This window comes from Pongo abelii, chromosome X (genome assembly GCF_028885655.2).
Source record: "Pongo abelii isolate AG06213 chromosome X, NHGRI_mPonAbe1-v2.0_pri, whole genome shotgun sequence".
Lineage (NCBI taxonomy): Eukaryota > Metazoa > Chordata > Mammalia > Primates > Hominidae > Pongo > Pongo abelii.
Genome location: NC_072008.2, coordinates 34,791,967 through 34,808,884, shown reverse-complemented (window position 1 = coordinate 34,808,884; position 16,918 = coordinate 34,791,967). Strand labels below are relative to the sequence as shown.

General features: G+C 34.4%; 1 long non-coding RNA gene across 1 annotated transcript in view; it reads right to left on the bottom strand.

The window, feature by feature from the left end:
* Nucleotides 1–5,398: 5,398 nt before the first annotated feature.
* Nucleotides 5,399–16,918, bottom strand: part of LOC129052906 (uncharacterized) — a 161,633-nt gene continuing 150,113 nt past the window's right edge. The window contains exons 3-4 of the long non-coding RNA XR_008518048.2: nt 9,230–9,295; nt 5,399–5,727 (exon numbers count right to left, since the gene is read on the bottom strand). This is a non-coding gene — a long non-coding RNA (uncharacterized LOC129052906). The remainder of the gene's footprint in view (nt 5,728–9,229; nt 9,296–16,918) is intronic.

The window sequence follows — 16,918 nt, the reverse complement described above, 5'->3', positions numbered from 1 at the left end:
TTTTGAGAATCACATAATTTTTGTTTCTCGTACCATTTCTCTGGTGAATTTATTGTTTTTATAGAACTGAGAGAGTGGAGGGAAGTTGGGGCTAAATGCTATGATTTTATATTCTTACTTGGTGGTTCCAAGTGAGACTAAAGGAAATTATCTTCTACCATGTAGAGTTTGTTTTTTAGGAAAGCTGAAGGAAGCCCTTATAGTCACACAGCTGCAGGCTATTAAAATCTAACAGAATGCAATCAAAATAAAGTCTGACATCAGAGCACAACAAAGTTTTGCTTTGGCTGTGCCTAAGTATATGAAAACCAAACATGAGTTAAATTGCTGAAATCAATGGTTAGTTTTAAAACATTTGTGAATAATTGATTGACCATGTTCTACTGATTCCATCTGACTTGTGTGCATTGGCTTAGACTTCGATAATAATACGTAGAAAACAGAGAGAGTTACCTAGCATTCAGAGTGGATAATTTCTAAGTGAATTTTTAAAAACCTATGGAATTTTCTGTAATGACTTTTTATCCAGATGCTGCTTCATAAATGAGTCTCTCTCTTTCTTTCTGCCTCTCTCTTTAAAAGGTTTGTGCAGCTACCCTTTTTTATTTCTCAAAATTTTTATGTTTAAATTCAGTCAGTTACCTCTAAGGGTTTAAAGCTACAGCCTTTCTTCACACAAAACGTAAGCATGAAGCCCTAACAGGTTACAACAGGCAAAGGGTTACCATAGAGGGTACCTATGTGCTGTTCTCAATTGAAAAATGTCAGTAAATTATAAGTATTCAGATGGTTGCATGTTTGGTGACATGTGGCATACACCACTTTTCCTTAAAATAGTTATTTTCCCTCACATCTCTCTGCACATACACAGTCACAGTGGGAAGCAAAAATCTACTTCACATTCTAGTTAAAATAATGCATATCTACATTCTGACATAATGTCTTTTAAGTGGATGATGTAAGGATGATTTCCACTTTTATTTGAAATAGACTATAGATCCCAAGCAAACTTTTACACTTAGAAAATTAAAATTGTATGTTTCATTTAGATTTCTGTGCAATGACTCACTTGAATTTTTCTACAGATCTTTAATCATATATTCTTAGGCTAGTTTCACATTTCAGGTTATAGTTACTATAAAAGCACGACCAATATCAAATTTGGAGGATATTCTCATTTACACTGAAAACAGTTTTCAGATTCATTCATTGGATGAAAGAAGGAAAAGAATGAGACTATCAAGATAAATATATTATATGTTAAAATAAATTTTAAAATACTGGCACACATTATTGGTATGATCATGATGAACTTTCATTTTGTAACATTACAATGCCAGACTTCGCCAATTATAAAAATGTTATTTGTTCTCATTTATTATTTTGTTACTAATATTCAGAAATGTAGTTGTCCAAATTTGAGTTTTATTTTTAACAATTTAAGAACACTTCTAACCTTATAATCTTTCTCTTTCCTTGTTTTTGAATGATGCATTTACCCATTGATCACAAATACTGTACAATATCCTAATATTTTAAGCTTTTGTGTATCCACAATTTAAATAAATTAACTCATAATTCTAAAATTTTCTTTTAATATGTGTTGTTTTGTGTGTACCATTTGTTCACGATTAATTTTTATTTAGATCATACCCAGTTTTAAACAATGTGTTTATACAGGAACCAACAATGATATTGCTTAAATAGGATTTTATAATCAGCTTTATAAATGCCTGTGTATTAATATTCCTTCCAAAATGACACTTCCTTTATGGTCTTGGTGTGAATAAGGGTAAACTTGCTTACTATGACATAACGGCATTCACTAAACAAGTACTGTTCTGGGAAACTCTGACCTAATTCACATATTAGAAAATAAGGACAAGTATTCCTACTTAACTAGTTTTGTCTATTATAGTGAGAGTTTGCTATATATCACAAAAATGTGGGACATAGGCTTGGACTTTCTGAATAGGTAAATTGATATTTTAGTAAGGTGCTTTACAGCACCATTTTAATGTGCTGAAAAAATGCTTAGGTGAGAGTTCTGAAAATGCGTATCCACAGTGAGATTCAGCAGAGCAAAGAACATGATGTTCTCAGAAGCGCTTTGCTATGTATTATTTAGCATGTTTCTGCTGAAGTGTCAATATGTGCTAATTCAGTTAGCTATAGGTAAGTGAAGGCTTATAAGTTTTTTCGCTCTTCTGATTTTAGAGGTGCCTATGCCTCTTTCTCCATCAGGTGTATCATGTGGAATTAGTTCCTGGTTTACCTACAAGGTGGAAAAAGAGATGAAATTTATACCAGATGTTCTTTAGTGTTTTATTTTTTTTGATAACTTTATAGTCCTTTATTTTATTTTATTTTTGAGGGGGCTTCCATCTCTTTTTCATTTCTTTATAGATTCAGGGGGTACATGTGCAGGTTTGTTACGTGGATATATTGCATGATGCTGAGATTTGGGCTTCTAGTGTATCCATCACCCTAATAGTGAATATTGTATCCAATAAGTAAGTTTTCAACCCTCGCTTGCCTCCCCATTTCTCCCTTTTGGAGTCACCAGTGTCTAATATTTCCCTCTGTATATCTATGTGTACCCATTGTTTTGCTCCCAGTTATAAGTGGGAACATATAATATTTGATTTTATGTTTCTTAGTTATTTTTCTTAGGATAATGGTCTCTAATTCTATCTATGTTGCCACAAAACCCCCCGCAAATCTCTTTCTTTCTATGGCTGTATAGTATTCCATGATTTGGTAGTTGTTCCCCTCTTCCTCCTCCCCCACTTTTCCTCCCTCCTTCCCTGTCCTCCTCCCTCTCTCTACTTCCCTCTCCCTTTTTCTTCTTTTTGAAAGTAAATATGCATCAAGTTCTGAATTTTAATGTTTTCCTCTTTTTGGATTCATAGTAAATAAAACTTTAGTTAAAGTAAAACCAATATAATTTTAACATATACTTTGGCAATTTTCTCATATCAGGGTTAAAAAAATTGTGCATTCTCGCCTAAGCATACAGAAAGAGATAATGTCTAAACCACAAATAAATGTACACATAACATATAGTATACAAATTCCAGGCAATTGAAAACATTAACATTTAATATGTTAGTGTCAAATATTAGTATCAACTGGTTATGTCATGGGCAATATTTTCATGGCAGAAAAAAGAATTGATAAAGTTATGACCTAAGCTTCAGTTTACACTTCCATTCACAATTTTATTTTCTTGAGACAGGGTCTCCCTCTGTCACCCAGGCTGGAGTGCATTGACAGGAACGCGGCTCACTGCTGCCTCGACCTCCTGGGGTCAAGTGATCCTCCTGTCTCAACCTCCCAAGTTGCTGGGACTAAAGGAATGCAGCACCACAGCTGGCTAATTTTTTGTTTTCATGTTTTGTAGAAATGAGGTCTCACTTTATTGCCCAGGCTGGTCTTGAACTCCTGTGCTCAAGCCATCCTCCCACCTCGGCCTCCCAGAATGTTGAGATCACAGGTATGGGCAACTGTGTCTGGCCTCTATTAACAATTTTACTTGTTTCTTTCCAAGTAAACTTCTGTAATCTGATCAGCTGAAGATAATGCTGGTACTGTCATTAGCTATGAGAACATGGGAAAATTCCATAATCGTTGAAAGTCATAATTTCCCTCTCTATGTAATGAGACTACTCCTAGAAACAATCTCAAAGGTTATTAGGAAGATCAAATGAGATTAAACCTCACTTGCACTTAAATACAAAAAGCCCATTAGAAACAGCTGAAGAGAGAATGAGTGAACTAAAAATCAATTCAGCATGCTATATCAAAAAGTTAGCACGTAGAGACAAAAAATAAAGGTGGAACAAAAAGAGTAAAAATCATAGAGCATGCAATGAGAAGGCCTAATATGTCTTCAGTTGGAATCCAAAAACTTAGATGAGAAAGAAAGTGACCAAAGCAGTACTTGATGTGACTATGTGTGAGAATTTTACAGAATTTATGAGAGACTATAATCCATAAATTTAATAAATCCAATGAATCTCAAACCATATAAATAAATAAATAAACCACAGTCACGTTACAGTAAAACTTTAAAATTACAAAGGCATATATATTAAAATAAGATAAGAAAATATTGTCTTCAATGAACAACAGTTACAGAAATCATAGCTGATTTCTCAACAGTAACTAAAGTTAGAAAAGAGCATAATATCAAAGTGATGACAAAATATACCGCATACCAAAACCTTTGGAATGTTGTGAAAGCAGTACTTAGTAGAAATTTACAGTCTTAAATGTATACATTAAAAATAAACAGCCACGTGCAGCGGTTCATGCCTGTAATCCCAGCATTTTGGGAGGCCAAGGCAGGAGGCTGCTTGGGCCCAGGAGTTCATGAGCAACCTGGGGCAACATAGTAAGACCCCATATCTACAAAAGAAAATTGAAAAATTATCCAGGTGTGGTGGCACAATTCCAGCTACTCCAGAAACTGAGGTGGGAGGATCATTTGAGCCAGGAGGTTGAGACTGCAGTGAGCCATAATTGCACCCCTGAACTCCAGCCTGGGCAATACACACATGGAGAGAAATTCTGTCTCAAAAAAAGTAATTGAATAAATAAAATAAAGGTTAAAAGTTAATAAACTATATAACCAAGTCAATTTGGTGGGGAAAAAGTCAGTACAATAGGCTAAATAATCTAGAAGCAAATGGTAATGATAATATATTAACAAATAGAAAACAAACATCTACTAGGGACCAAGAACTAGGGACTATTTGAAATGACTGACATAAAAAATTAAATGAGACTAACAAATTGCAAATGTGAGACACAAATAACAGCAATAATAAAAAAGGGAATATCTCTATAATGCTTGAAGTTATTTAAAAAATAAGATATTTAAAGAACTTTTTAGCAATAACTTGAATTCTTAGATTAAATGTTCAAACTGCCAAAGAGCTAAGTTACCAAAACTAACTGAAGAGAAATTATCATATTTCTTAAATTATTTCAGTGCTATTTTGGGCCTTTCTATTCTGTTCCCTTTGTCCATTATTTTATATTTGTATCATAATAATTTTAAAAATACAGAAATCAAATTGATAATCAGAAATTTTTTCACAAAGAAAATTTTGAGCTAAATGCCTTCAGTGATGAGTTCTCTAAAATATTCAAAAAAGAAATCATTCCAATTTTATACAAACTCTAAGAGAATAGAAAACAGGGCACATTTCCAATCTCATTTTTCTAAATTACCTTGATACCGAAATGCAACAAAGACTGTATGAATAACAAAATTACAGATAAATTTGGTCACGAACATAGATGTAAAAATCCTAAACAAACTTTCTTCAGAAATTCATTACATTAAAAAATGTTATACAAGCAACCTAAAAAATATAAAAGACATGATTGATAAAATTTAATATTCATTGATGATTTAACAAACTTGGCAAACTAGAAATAGAAAGCTACTTCCTCAATCTGATCAAGTATAGTTATTGAATTATTCCATTTTCTGTTTCTTACTACAGAGTACCTAACATTGGGTTATTTATAAAGAAAAGGAATTCATTTCTTACAATTATGGAGGCTGAGAAGTTTAAGGTCAAGGGGCCGCATCTGGTGAGGGCATTCTTGCTGGTGGGGACTCTGCAGGGTCCCAAGATGGCACAGGGCACCATGTGGCAAGGGGGAAGAGCATGGGTCTCTATTCCTCTTCTTATAAAGCCACCAGTCCCATTCCTGTGATAAACCATTAATCTATTAATTTATTAATGGATTAATCTATTCATGAGGACAAAGCCCTCATGACCTAATCACCTCTTAAAGTCCCCACTTCCAATACTGCCACATAGGGAATTAAATTTCAACGTGAGTTTTGGAGGGGACATTCAAACCATAGAAATTATCCAAAATGCAAACCTCATACTTAATTCCGAAATACTAAAAGTTTTCTCTTAGAAAACAGGAATGACATAAAAACTACCATTATTACAACTTTTATACAATTTTTTATACAATGTTTTAGCTAGTACAATAAGGAAAGAAAGAATATATGTAAGGAATCAAAAATATACTGTAATTATCCACAAGTGTTATGATTGTGTATAAGGAATATCTAAAATAATAAGCAGATAAATCGTTGTATCTATAAGTGACATTAACAAAGTTTATATATATAACATGCATAGAAATATTTCATATTTCTATATATCAACAAGAAAACAAAAGAGTGAAATCTGACTTTAATTTAAATAGCATAAAATTAAAATTGCCTGGGAGTAAATCTAACAAAAGACATCCAATACATCTACATGTGAAACCATATGGTTTTATTGAGACTTATTAAGAAAATGTATGTAAATGCAGGGGTATATCATGTTTACGGATTGAAAGATTCAATGATATAAAGACACCAATTATCCTCAACTTTATTTATAGATTCAATGTATTATTGTTATTATTTTTAGAGATGAGGGTCTTACTATGTTGCCCAGACTGGTCTCAAACTCCTGAGCTCAAGTGATCCTCCAGACTCAGCTTCCCAAGTATCTGGAACTACAGGAGTATGCCACTACACCCAGCCAGAATTTTTATAAAATTTGATATGCTGTGTCTCCATTACACTTGAAATAGAACAGGCCAGATACAGAGAGGCAATTCTAGAAATATAGTCACGAAAAATAGTTATTAAGTCTTTTGGATACAAAGATAGACTAATAGACCAAAAGAACAGAGTACAGAGATCCAGAATGACTCTTGTATATACAGCTACTTGATTAATGACAGACACAGTACTTGCATAAGAGTGAAAAAAACGGTAGTCTTAGATGGTGCTCAGAAACTTGGTTTTCCTTACGAAATAAAACCAAATGGAACCCCTACTTCACATAATAAACAAAAATCAATTCCACATAGATTAGTGCTCTAAATGTGAAATACAAATTAATAAAACTTTAAAAATGTAATATAGTGTCTTCTAGAATTCTGGAAAGTAAATATATCTTAAATAAGATGAAATGGCACTGAATACCCAGAAACAGACTGATAAGTTTGACAATATACAAATTAAGAACTTTTGGTCATTAAAAGATATAAAAAATGAAAAGACAAGCCACAGAATAGGAAAATAAACTTGCCACATATACAACTGGCAATCAATTTGTATAAAGAACTCTCACAAATTAATTAGAAAAAGACAACTCAATAGAAAAAAATGGGCAAAATTTTGAGCAGTTAATAAAAGAGGAAATCAAATAGCCAGTGAAAATATATTAAGTGCTTACCTTATTAGTTGCAAGGGTAATGGTAAACGTACAACATGACAGCTCTATACCTCACAGGTAAGTTGAAACAAAAGTAGGATAATGCTAATTGGTGGGGATAATGTGGAGCAATGAAAACTACTATGAACTGTTGTGTGGAATTTAAATTGTAAACCCATTTTAGAAAACAGTTTGTCATTATTCAGTAATTTTAAAGATGCATGTATCCAATGGCCCTGCAATTCTACGCCTAAACATATACTTTAGAGAAACATTCATTTAAACACCAGGATGTACATACAAAAATATTTATTTCAGCATTTTTTATAATAGCCCCGAATTGAAAATAATTTAAACATTTATCAAAAGTAGAATGGATAACTTGTAGCATACTCCTTTGATAGAACATCATCAGCGATGAAATTAAATAAGTTACTGCTGCATTCAACAAACTTTATATAAAGGATCCAAACACAAAAGGATATGAATTGTGTAATTTTATTTATATAAATTTCAAAAACAGATAAAAGAAAAAGTGTATTTTTGTAGGAATGTATGATCACACACTGAAGAAATAATGAAGCGTGAAATTGGTAAGGGAGCTCTTGGGGATCTTGTAGTATTACATTTCTTGATTCAAGTACTTATTTGTTTTACTTTCTGTATGGATCTTACATTAATCTGTTAAAATATTTTTAAAATTAACTAGAGACCATATTGTCTTTTGATTTTCTCCAGATTTTCAAAGTCCCTCTGTTGACATGCATTTAAATATTACTTGTTAATAACAGAAGCAGATTTACTAGCAGTAATGGAGAAATTATAGAGGATATTGTTTCCATCCCAGTAAACCTCAAATTACCTTTATAGTATTGAACTTGGCAGCAATCAATCAACAAATTCTCCACCTCCTTAGAAGGGTGCAGACAATCTGACAATATTCTGATGGTGATGATTTTGTGATCATTGGTACATGTTTTTCTTGGGAAACTATATGAAAGAAAGCTATAAAAATAGGCTTTTCTTTTTCAAAAACACCCAGTAATAAGAGACAAAGAAAAACTATTCAGAAGAAAATAATCTGTCAAAATGGGGGAAAAGAGACCATTCATGAAAACAAAATCATGGTATTATTTTGAAACTATAGACAGAAGTCAAGTGGGGGAAAACAAAACTGGATACTTCTCAAATAATTTAGGAAGAAGAACCCAGATACATACTTTCAGCTTGCATATAATATGTATCAGCGAACACATTATATTCTGAATAGCCCAGATTTCTCTTAAAAGGAATCATATTCTTTGAGGAAAGCACCATGATAAGGGCCCTGATGTGTGTGTGTGTTCTAAGAAAGGAAGCTACCCCCACATGGATGGGGTGGGGTAGCCAAAGGTCTGCAGCACTGATATGGTGAAGGACATTAATGAACAAGGTTGATTAATGTTTAATGTATAATGTGTTGCATTGATACAATGCATTTTTTTGGTCTTATCATCCCCAGAACTATCTCACTCATGGATGCTTGATTTTTGTGTGTTCCTTAGTGTCATGATTTCCCAGGCCAACCATGAAAAGATAAATTCATGGTCACTATTTGAATTAACAGTAAATTTATTGTGTAATATTCATATGATTGCCACAATAGTGTGTGCATTCTTCATAGTATAAGTCACAGAAGTAAATCTAAGACATTATAACTGTCTTTAGAAGCTGTGTTGCTTCATAAAAGAAGCTTAGGAACAAAGAGTAGAAGTAACAAGACGGTATTCTTTGTTTCAACTTAAGTATAAATTATATGTTCAAGTATATTTCAGAAGTTAAAACATTGATATAAAGCAGAACTCAATAATAATGTGCTCTGGATATAGCACGATTGGTGACTGGCACTCCCAACACCTGTGTCTTAGCCTGTTTTATGCTAGTATAACAGAATACTTGAGACTGGGTAATTTATAAAGGACAAAAATTTATTTACTCACAGTTCTGGAGGCTGGGAAGTCCAAGATCAAGGCACTGGCATTTGGTGTGTGGTGGGGGCCTTCTTGCTGCACCATTACATGGCAGAAAAACAAGAGAACATGCTACCTGAGCACTGCATAAAGCCATTTTTTAAGAGCTTTAATTTCATTAATGAGGAAAAAGCCCTAATGGTCCAATCACCTTGCAAGGGCCTCACCTCTTAATACTATAAAAGATGTTATCACATTGGCAACATCTGAATTTTGGAGAGACCATTCAAACCATAGTACTCTGTTTTCTGTTCATAACCTGTTCTTAAATGCAACTGGGAAAAGATTTTATATGGAGAATGGGGAAAATAGGAGGGTTAGAAAGTGATGGACACCTGATTCTTTCAGAATTCCTAGGTTTAGTATATAGTCACTTAAGTAAAATATAAGTTTTACTCTCTTTTCTTTTGCATTTAGCAGTTCAGGCTGTTTGAAAAACATATTCTTTTTTTGTTGTTAAACTCACAATATCATGACACCATACTTTATGTGATTAAACTTTTGAATATCACACAGCATGCTGTGGTGGGATTTTATTGTACTCCCATAAGGGTCAGAAAGAGCCTCCCAAGCCCCCTAAATGAACCTCTGCTGCCCAGACGCCTCAACTTTACTCCCAAAGACCCAAAAATCTGCCTAGAAGGGCACCTATAAGATGCTGCTTCAAAGCTAAGTCTGGTGGTCATTTATTGAATATAATTTGTCAATCAGTTGTTAAAGATATTGAATAATATCCGGATTCCCCTGCAATGGTTGATTTTTCTCTATACCATTTCCTGAAAAATAATAATATTTATTTATTTGTTTATAGCTTCGTTCAGCGCTAAAAGGGCACCATCCTCTTCTATTTTGTTCGTGACTATAAACTCGGTACCAAGATGAAATTTTGGCCCAAAAAAGTGTAATAAGTATTTGTTGAATTAAAGGATAAGTGATTAAATGACTATACATAATGTCTAAGTAGAAATGATCACTTTTTGAAGAATGTGCTACATCTAAAACCTGGCAGGGAATTACCAATGAAATTAAATATGCAGAACTTTAGTTTGGGGGACATTTAATAAACACCACGAACAGAGTGCAGATATTAATATTTATATTTCATTGATATTAAAATTCATGCTATTTCCACAAGATTAATAAAAGTGCTTATTCCTTACTTTACTGATGATAATTAGAATGTAAAACACATTTTAATATCTTCATAATAGATGCCACCATTCATCTTTGCAAGCTGGTGAAGCATTATTTAAGTTACTAATTGAATTTCAATAAGCATTTAGTAGATTATCAATGATTTTGTCTGTGTTATGAATAATTGGAAGCCTTACGGAAGATGTCCTATTAATACCAAATAATCTGAATAACAAAAATAATTCAGAAGTGTAAGAATTTAGAAAATTTGTTTAAAAATTCCAACTTTGAAGATATGGAGCTCATATAAAACAATTGAAGCCTTCTTGTCTAACATGTAAATAAATATTTGATTATAATAATGATTTTATATAATGCATATAATTATTGAAACCTAAAGCAGATTATAACCAGAGAAAGAGAGAAATAGTAGGAATAATCTATTGTGGGAATTATGTCAGTGATAGAAATTGTGGAGGCAGCATGAATTAGAGACTTTGGCATCAGACCTGAATTAAGATTTCCATCCTACCACTGACTAACTGGAAAACGTAGGCAAATTATATAAACTTTTAAAGCCTATCTTCTATTCCGACTATTTCTCTTCCTTCCTTCAGTTCTTCTCTTCCCTCCTCTCTTTTTCTCTCTCTCTCCCTCTCACAAGCCCACACAGATTTCCTGCTTTGGAAACCCAATTTTTAAATTTGTAAATGTAGTGCAATTTTAGCAACATTATTACCATAGAATCTGATTGCTTAATCTACACACAAGACCTACTGTTAGCTGGGAAACATATTTTCTCTGCACAGGCTGATAATCATTAAGACAGTATAGATGAGACTAAATTTATTGCACAGAGAAACATTTTACTCACTACCTTCCACTGAGATGTCCTGTGCCTGTTTTTGAGATAATCTAGTTCAGGTTTATTGATCGGATTTAACATTTTGTGATGTGTTCAACTCATCGTCATTCTGACTTGAAACACAGCTTTCTTTTTTCTCTGCCAATCTCTTTTGCTTCCTAGATTCCAGGAGTAGATTATGTCTAGTAGAAGTCTAGTAACAAATAGCCGATCAAGACCTGCAGGAAAAATATATGTGAAGATAGTGTCTCCTTCTAGCTCACGCTCTCTTCCAATAATTGTAATGTTTTGATGAAAACATAATCCTAGTGTGTGGGGGCATTCAAATATTTGTATTTTAGATTTTCTGTGTGGGCATGTAAAATATTTATATTTAGACCAAATGTGTGCCTGCCTCTAAGATCTGCAATAATAATAAGACATCCAAAGTTGGCCTACCGTAGGGTAGAGATACTGTGTTTGAAGGAAAAGATGTAAAATTATCGACATGAAGATTGGAATTTTAAAGATAATGGAATAAAGCATCTTGGAATTCAACAACAAAGATTTCTGTACCCTTGATTGACAAGATATTATCTGTTGAAATCTTCTTTGATAACAATCATGTTGGTCCTTTTTGTATACATGGAGAGTTTTTGTTTGTCAAATATATATTCTTCATTTTGGTATCCCCAATTTTTTGTTAACATACTTCCACCTGTGTTCAATTATCATCACAATTTTCAACTTTTGAGCCTTCCACTGCTTCTTCATCATTTTCAAGATTCAGGCTACTTCTAATGACCTTCTTGCTTTTCCCAGGAACAGGGCAGTACCAGGAAGAGGAGCAGGATGAGCATAAAGAACCATGACTGTAGCCAGGGTAGAAATGATGATGTATACATTAAAAATTTTCAATGAAGATTAAATTAGATGATATTAATAAAGCTCTTGCAGAAGATGAACATTGCACTAATCTTCTGTAGGATGATAGTAGAACATATCTTAGTAAATAATAGCTTTCTTGATTTGTTTGTCCCCAACTTCCTCTAACTTCACTTCTAGATCCTTATATAACACTATGTTATTTTTCCATGCCTAACTCAGAAAACGGTTTCCCACTTCTTGACATGAATAAGGAACACTGGATTTGGATTTAGAATAACTGCTTTTCAGAAATGGCTTCATCCTAAACTAGACCTGTGATGACTTAAGGCAACTTAGTTAAATTCGTTTTCTCACTTAGTAGATCAGAAAATTTAGTTTACAGTAGTAACAAAATAGACTGAGATAGTAATTAATGAATATGAATAAATGCATTTAACAAATATAAGACACTTCAAGTTTGTAATTTAATTAAACTTTTAACTACCCCAGTGGAATACCATTCTCCAGCGGAAAATGACATGGATTTTTTTTCAGATTTTTTTCAAGTAACCTCCCTTCCTATCCCAACTCATATCTCATTCTTTAACCAGATATTTTTCTTATTGTGGCAATGAGGGAGGTAAAAATTGTTTTTGTCTCAAGGACTTTCAATGCTTTAAGGCTAGCACTAATTTCTTTAAATAACTATCACACCAACTTGAGCAACATTTACTTGTACTTTTCAAGCAACTATTTAGTCCCCTGATAATTAATTAGGATAAGCCACAGGAATAATTTCAAGTCTAAAATTGATGTCTCGTTATCCATTTTAGTGCTGGGCAAATTGGCATTGGCATAGGGGAGAAGGGTGTCTTTTCTATTATTACTCCAGTCATCCAAGCTCTATTTTGCAGTTTTCCTAGGAGGCTAGACTATTTCTGGAAATACTATGAAAATTCATGAACTCAGACAAGCCAGAAATATGACCTTACCCTGGGGAGATTTTGCCAGTTGGCAAAAAATTAATAGTAATGAGATTGAATTATCTGCTACGGATCAATGGAGTATATTCTATTATATGGCCTTAAGCTATGCGCCAAATTTAACCAATCATCTCAGCATTGTATCCCAGGCTGAACTGAATGAATCCACAAAAATATATGTCCATGACTACAAAAATGTTTAAAATTATATGGTCTAATTTTCTGGATTAGTACCATAATGTTCTGATTAGGAGAAAATCAAATAGAGAGTGAATACAAACTGATGAGTCAAGATGAGCCAGTTTTCCAAAGTTCCTCTGAATCTGGTCAATTATTTCCAAGTTTTAAATTATACCTCTGGATTAGTCTATTCTCACACTGCTAGAAAGAACTACCGGAGACTGGGTAACTTATGAAAAAAATGAGGTTTAAATGACTCACAGTTCCACAGGCTTAACAGGAAGCATGACTGGGAGGCTTCAGGAAACTTATGATCGTGGCAGAAGGTGAAGGGGAAGCAAGCCTGTCTTACCATGGTGGAGCAGGGGAGAAAGAGAATGAAGGGGGAAGTGCCACACACTTTTAAACAACCAAATATTGTGAGAACTCCCTCACTATCATGAGAACTGCAAGGGGGAAGTCCCCACCCATAATCCAGTCACCTCCCACTAGGTCCCTCCCTCAAATCCTGGGGATTACAATTTGAGATGAGATTTGGGTGGGAACACAGATCCAAACCGTATCAACCTGTAAGTGAGGGCAGGTCCAGCATAAAAGAAAAGCAGAATAACACTTTATTATTAAGATCCTCATGCCTGAAAATGATTCATTCTAGGATGTGCCTCAGGCTGGGGTAAAGGCTCTTATTTAGTATCATTTCTTTCAAATTGCAGTGGTATCCCTGGCATATACCAAGGAAATAACAAATGTTTATGTAGTGACTGATGTCAGGATACTTTGGTTGATCATTCTGTGAAGACCACCAGAAATACCTGTTCATTAAGCAAGTCTAAGTTCATTAAAGTTACTGTGGTAAAAAAGAACACCTTAACAGAGGCTTAGCAATGTCTCAAAATGGTGAAATAAAGAAAGGATGTTTGTAGCTTTTAGAGGCCTGAAATGGATGATTTTAAGGTGAATCTTGCAACGTGGGGAACTGGTTGAGAGTGGACAGAGTTTTTGACACAATAGCTTTCTATTGGTAGGCACAGTGAGGAGAGTGGACAGAGTTTTTGACATAATAGCTTTCTATTGGTAGGCACAGTGAGGCAAGGGCTTGAAGTAAATATTGATAAGCAAGCTGTTAGTCTTGGTAAAAACTCTTTTTATTTGGTTGTTTTTATCATTGAGGGACAGACAGTTCTTGGTGTGAGAGCTAACATACTTTTCCTTAGTATCAGTATAGTATTTATGATAGAGAAAGAAAGTATTCCTGGTCCCAGTATTGTTTAATACAGGGATAAGAAATAATGTTGGTTTTAAGTGTGAATAAAAAATTAAGTGACGAGTAAGTAAACCTTCACAGAATCACCTAATGACAAAAATTATCTGAATGAGACAGTGGTATTCTACTCCATTACAAAAAAATTATTATCTCAATGCAAAGAATTCAGTGGTATTATTCTTTGTTATTCTTCTTTCTGTGTTTATTCTATGTCTTATTGCAGTTAATTGAATACACTGAGAGTATAATCACACTTTTTCTGAGGTAGTCAATGCCTTGTGTCACCTTTAATTAAATATTTTTGCCACTGAAGAGTTTTTGCATTGGCACATCTGCCTAACTTATTTTTCTATATTCCATGGGAGAAGCAGTAAGCAAGAAAAGAATATTGCAATTTTTATCATTTTTCTAATTAATATTTCTGGCATTTCAAATGTTAGTACTTTATCTTGTATAGGTAAGCCTTTCATTTTTTGAGTAATTTTTTTACCGATTTTGATTGGAAGATCAAATTTTTCTTTGGCTACATTACCCTCCATGTATATTCTAGTTTTGTGCTCCTCCATTGCTTCATGAGCCCGTGAAATCCTGTCTTGCAGAAAATTCATAGAAATCCCTGTTCTTCCATTATTTCTGCTGTGGATTTGTACTTTTTCCATTTATTTACTGCCATTTAATGGTATCCTAGGAGGAAGAACAGAAAAGGCTATATATTTGGTCTGTCATCTTGACTGAAAGGCTTTTTGTCTAATTTTGGACATTTATTTGGATACTGTATTTGTTTTCAAGTGGTTATTAAGTAATGAAATATGTGAAATATGTGCTGTCTTAAAATATATTATACATGTTAATGAAGACTAACATAGAATGATGACAAATAACTATAGAGTGGGAGTTTTGAGCTCTAGTTCCAGTTCCAAGCATTCTAGCTATATTAATTCAAACAAGTAATTTAATCTTTTTTATTTAAGCACCTGCAACTGTGACACAGTCAGGTTATTTCCTACGCCTTTTTTTTTTTGAGAGGCAGTCTCTCTCTGTCACCCAGGCTGGAGTGCAATGGCATGGTGTCGGTTCACTGCAACCTCCGCCTCCCGGGTTCAAGCGATTCTCCTGCCTCAGCCTCCTGAGTAGCCAGGACTACAGGCGCATGCCACCATGCCTGGCTAATTTTTGTATTTTTAGTAGAGACAGGGTTTCACCATGTTGGCCAGGCTAGTCTCGAACTCCTGACCTTGTGATCCGCCGGCCTCAGCCTCCCAAAGTCCTGGGATTACAGGCGTGAGCCACCATGCCTGGCCTATTCCCTATGCCTTTCTAAGATGTTTCCAATGTTAATATTCTGATTCTATGTCATCCGAAGACAGGGAATCTAAATTAATTACATTTGAGTACAGAACAATTTTATCATTTTAGTGCAGGTTTTAGGACCATTAAATTTTAAATCTTAACTTTTGGGTCTTAAATCTCAGGTCTAAATGCTTTAAAATACTTTAATACATATATAGAGAGACAATGGGAGATATTTTTTTCCTTCCTGAAACAAAGTATGTGATTTTTATTTTTTCAACATTTCTTCTTCAATTCTCTGACACCAACTAGGTGTCCTCAACTCAATTTAATCCTGACGCTAACTATCCAGAGTTTGTGTCAGACTTCATAGGATACTGGCTAAGTCACATAAGACTGCCGTCATTTCAATGCCAGTCAGAAGTATCAGGTTCCTTGTTTACCCACTTGTTTGGGAAAAACAACTGAAATAATTTTTCCTCTGCTCTTAGGCCACAACAGTTATCAACAGAGAAGAAAACTTTTGTGACCAAATGTGTGGGGAATTTCCCACCCCCACAAGCCTCAGGCACCAGCTGGGTATAAACCAATTCAATTCTAATGCTATCTACCCAGACACAGTGTCAGATCGCACAGATTGAGGACTCAGTTCCCAAGACTTCCCCTAATTTCAGTTAACAGTCACAAGTCTGGGCCTTCAGAAATTCTGTCTGGCTGCCTTGAGGTTGGGGTTCCTACTATCCCCTCTTTGGGTGTGATTAATTTGCTGGAGTGGCTCACAGAACTCAGGGAAACACTTAACTTACATTTACTGTCTTATAATAAACAACATTACAAAGGGTGCAGATAAAAAGATGCATAGGGAGAAGGTGTAAGGGAAAGAGCACAGAGCTTTCATGCCCTCCCTGGGTGCACAACCCTCCAGCAGCCTCCACATGTTGAGCTATCTGGAAGCTCCCTGAACCCAGAGTTTTCATGCCCTCCCTGGTTACACCACCCTCCAGGAGCCTACACATGTTTAGCTCTCTGGAAGCTCCCGGAACCCAGTTCTTCTGAGTTTTAATGGAGGTTTCATTACATAGGCATGATAGGCAACA